Source organism: Aristolochia californica, unplaced genomic scaffold, assembly GCF_029961685.1.
Source record: "Aristolochia californica isolate CCGP_79_NKW_82.1479 unplaced genomic scaffold, dmAriCali1.0.hap1 SCAF_1, whole genome shotgun sequence".
Classification (NCBI taxonomy): Eukaryota; Viridiplantae; Streptophyta; class Magnoliopsida; order Piperales; family Aristolochiaceae; genus Aristolochia; species Aristolochia californica.
The window spans coordinates 11,630,784-11,635,714 of record NW_027181770.1 but is presented as its reverse complement, the minus strand read 5'-3'; the positions used below and the strand labels follow the sequence as shown (position 1 = coordinate 11,635,714).

The window sequence follows — 4,931 nt, the reverse complement described above, 5'->3', positions numbered from 1 at the left end:
AGTTTTAGGTCACATGGGTATTTTTGGAATTATTTATTAATAGGGTTATTTTTGGAATATTTTATTCATAGGGATATTTTTGTAATATTTTATTAAACCCTAACAGGGTGAACCCTATTTAAGGGGTAAGAGTAATGAGAAAAGGAAGCATTGAAGTATTAAGAATTACGTTAAATCTAATGTAAAGAGACTTAGAGTTCTCCTCAACGAGCTCTAGGGTTTCAAGCTTCCCTTTGGCTTGATCGTTCGTTTTCGTTCCCCATGTCTTCCTTCAATCCTTACTATCCGTACGATAATCCGTGGCAAATTGTAGATCCACCCAAAGAATCCTTGTGTCAGATCCGGGACCATAACAGCAACACAGGAGTTGTGTAGAGATCCACTTAGAGTTGGGTTTGATGTAGCCTACAAGATAGACGTGAAAATGGTCAGAAAAACTAAGACAAGTGTTGGGAACTTCCTTGATGCGCATGAGATTCTCTATAAAACAGCTAAAAAGAAGAAAGGAATGATTGTGGGTTTTGTATCATTTGAAACCACAGAGCAAGCCAGTAAGGCCTCTGAGGAGCTGAAGGAAAAATCTATAGACAATAAAGAAATAAGAGTTGCTAATGTCCTCCCTAGATCATTTGAGAAGAAGGCCAAATCAAGCAATGTTCCTAATGATCAAGTATGTATTCAAAGTACGGAAAGGATCTCTTCTGTTGAAGATCATGTGGTTGATGAGTCAGGTATAAGGACAAGAAGTGCCCATGAGGTGCTGACTCCCCTTGCTGACACGCCTTAGAGTGATCATCTGGAGCATAAGAAGACCTCCTTATCTCAGACTCTTAAAAGACTTACACAAAATGCACGCAAAGCTTGCCCAGATGGTAATTCTCTTCCAGAATGGATTCTCTTGTCTAGGGAAATATGTGGTCTTCCTTTCAAATTTGAGGGAATACTGGAATCACCTGTGGTGAATGGATATCGGAACACATGTGAGTTTTCAGTTGGCTGTTCCCGTCATGGTAAATCTACTGTGGGGTTTTCTTGGTAATTTTAGGGAGGGCAGGACAGCTATTGAGGAACCTATTAATTGCTCAAATGTGTCTAGGATTGCATGTGAATATGCTTTGATATTTCAGCAGTTCCTTCAGTCTTCTAGCGTACCAGTTTGGAACAGAATTGACAATGTGGGCTTTTGGCGTCAATTTACAGTTAGAGAAGGAAGGAGTCCAGGTCAAAGTCTTGAGAATGGAGATCTTGAGTCTCACACTACAGAAGTAAAGCTTATTGTTCAGGTTTGTTTGTCAGGGGTTGACAATGAAGTGGTTGAAAATGAAATTATAAAAATGGCTCAATCCCTTGCTCAAGAAGCATCTGCATGTTCTCCCCCACTGCCCTTAATAGCACTGATAGTTCAGGACCACTAGGGCATATAAAATGCAGCACAAGTTGATTGCCCACTGAACCCTCTGCCAATACCAAAGGTGGAAAGAAGGAGCATCTGCATGTTCTCCCCCACTGCCCTTAATAGCACTGATAGTTCAGGACCACCAGGGCATATAAAATGCAGCAGAAGTTGATTGCCCACTGAACCCTCTGCCAATACCAAAGGTGGAAAGAAGTTTGAGCAATGAGGTCCTACAAGCCCCGTTGCAGCAAGAATTCATGATTCCATCAGTCATTTATGCTTTTCTACATCGCCTACAATATTTTTTCAAGTTAACACTCCGGCTGCAGAGAAGTTGTACTCTCTAGCTGGTGACTGGGCTGATCTTAGTACATTGTTTTTTGATGTGTTGCGGTACTGGAACCATTGGCACATCGTGTTGGCATGGTAGTTGGCATTGAATTGATCACATCAGAAGTGTTAGATGCTCAAAGGAATGCAACGATCAATGGCATAAAAAACTGCAAGTTCATCAGTGCCAAGGCAGAAGATGTAATGAGTTCTCTACTCAAAGAATATCTAGATGCACCCTACAGGAAGAGAGTGAAAAAATAGAGGAGATATATAATGTGTGCTGTTGAGTCATCTTAATCCCAGAGGGCTGGTCATGATGTTGTTGCTGCCATGTTGGAAAAGTGTGGGCAGTGCAACCTTGCCAATGGGGGGTCGTTGTAAGGGGCAGTTTTTCACCAGTTCAGGACTGATGGAGGGCAAAGATGCTACTTGGGGAGATGTGGCGACATTTGGCATGCATCCCTACCTTCGACCTTGAGGACAAGCTCGTTCTCCAGGGGGGGTGTAATGTTATGAACCCAACAACAGGTCGATTCATGCAGACGTCGTGGCTGAGTCAATTACTCTAGCTGAGTTAGTTACTTAGTCATTTAGTTTACTTTTCAAGTTAAATGTCATGGAGGGGCAAAATTATAATTTTCCCTTGAAACTTTTGATTTTCAAGTTAAATTCCATAGAGGGGCAAATTTGTAATTTTTCCTTGAACCTTGTGGACATGAAACCTATTTAGAAGGGGAATGGAATGAAAAGAAAAAAAGTTTGAATTTAGGTTAAAACAGAGGGTTTGAGAGCTCGAGGGTTTTCAAGCTTCCCTTCGGCTTGATTTTGTATTTTATTTTCTTCTTCCGTACGAATCACCGTGTTAGATCCAGGGCCGTAAAAACTCTATGCTTGCATGACCAGCTACAAACTTCCTATCATGAAAGCATTCAGAGAAAAGTGTTATATCCACCTCCTTATGTGATTGATAAAAGGAATGTAGCAATGTTTTTGAACAAAATTTGCAATGGTTCTCAAACAATCTCTCTTGAATCCTTCCATCTAAGTTAGAAGCTCCAACATCCACACTCATTGAGGGCACAAAATACACAACTTCCAACCGATATCTGCTTTTTTGGCTTGTCAAAATGGATCGAACTATAAATGGATTTCAATGCAATAGAAGAAACTTGAAGGTCCCCATTTGCCTCTTCTTGGATAACTGGACCCACAGCCTTGGATTGATGTTGTAAAGGTGCCGCCATATAGTTGATAATTCCCCAGTGGTCCAAAAAGCGAGCAATTCTGTTGATAACATGGACTTCAAAGCTCCTCACAAGGGCTTGACAGCCAGCAGGCGAGATCCTCATACCAAGGTTCTCTAAGTACTTTGAGACAATTCTATTGCGTATGTCCATGTATCTCTCTGGGCTGTGATGTTTATGAGTGTGAATTAGGAAATTAAACATACCTATCCATCTGGATAAGTCCAAATTTTTGGTCTGTTTGTGCTCTGCCACTGAGCTATGGATCCAAGTATGATTTAGAATTGCAATTGCATCAAGTTGCTCTCTAGGAGCAGCTCTCAACATTTTTTTGTCTTCTAGTTCTTTTTCACCACTGGAAATTGATGGCCATGGATCAAATGCAAAATCAATATGCCCACAGAAAACTGCTGCACCTATATTTTGTCGAGTCTCCGCCTAGAATTTGATTTTTTTACCATCAACAGTAATAAAAATCATCCCCCATAGCCCTTTCTCTACCATTCCCAGAAACATCAAACTCCTTAGAATAGTATTCCAATACTTCACCTTTATTTCAGAAATTTCATCAAGCAATTGCATGGCCTCTTCCATTTCCCTTATCTCATCTGGATTAGCTCCAACCAATCTATTTACTTGAGCCCCTATCCTCAGCCCTTTCTTCACTTCAAAAGCAGCAGCAAGTACACAATTCGTCAGACTGTTCAATCTAACAGTCTCACCATTATTTCTCATGTTGGCTACCCTCTCATTTCCAGAATTCACACCGGGTTGAAGATTTTTTACAAATAGTGGTCGAACAGCATACATGGGACCAACAAAATTAAGCACAACGATTTCAAATTGACAATGAATAGACGCATTGTTACTGTTTTCATCAACAGAAAAATAAAACATCACCCATAGATTTTTTTTTTCCATTCCCGGAATCCCCAAAAAATTCTCATCTTGCATTTCAGACCCAAAAATCGGAATGCGGTAAAATTGGCTATGTTTCTCTACTTCACGGAACAGAAAACCTCCATCCTAGAAATTCGAGCAGTTCTGTTGCTGCTCAGCCCATGTGAGCCCCATCAACCCTATGGAAGAATCATTTTGACATACAAATTGACGGCATTTCAGAAACATACCTCAAAATGCGTTGAAGTTTGTTTTCCGCTGGGCTGCTGAGGGCGAGATTGAGAGGGAGAAGTGTAATTCTGAAGCCAAAGCCCACCGGATTGTTTTCCGATGGAGCCCCACCCTTTTCCGAAGAACCTTGAGGTTGAACAACGAATAGGCCTCTTGGTTCCTCTACAATAGACTCCTACATTGGATTTGATGTCGCACCCAAATCGTCCAGTTCCGATGAGGTTTTGGACGATTTCGGATTTGAGGTTTCAGACTCCAATTTCGGATTTTCAGGGTCCCTCCTACTGAACTTTGGCTCAGGATTTCCCTGTGCGGAAATTGTGAATTTTTCTTGTTTGTGGTATATCTCCCCGTTTGAGGAGATATAGGGTTTAGGGTTGCTCATGACTTTTGATCCACGACCTTTCTCTCTACAGTTTGGGCAAATATTTCTCGATTGCGGCCCCTTAAAGCATTGCTGCCCTTCTCCTTTCGAGTTTGTGGAGTTTCTAGTTAACAATTGGGATTTGATCCAACTGTTGCATGATCTAAGCGAACCTTGTCTCATTTTCTGCTTGTGCCTCTGCAAGCGTATTTTGCTCTCTGATCAGCCACTCTCTTAAGTCACTCTTGCTGGTATCCCCTATATTACCTCGCTCTGATACCAGTTGTTACAGTCCCAAATCTAACACAATGATTCGAAGGGAGGAAGAGAGAAGAAAAGAAAATCAAGCCGAAGGGAAGCTTGAAAACCATAGGTTCATTAAGGAGAACACAAACCCCTGATCTCGTTGAGGAGAACTCAAAACCCTTGTTTACTCTAAATTTGGCTTTTTCTCATTACTCTT

At 41.2% G+C, this 4,931-nt stretch overlaps 1 pseudogene; it reads left to right on the top strand.

Annotated features, from left to right (window-relative positions):
• The first annotated feature begins 424 nt into the window (after positions 1-424).
• Positions 425-1,990, top strand: LOC137946436 (zinc finger CCCH domain-containing protein 24-like; annotated as a pseudogene).
• The last annotated feature ends 2,941 nt before the right edge of the window (positions 1,991-4,931 follow it).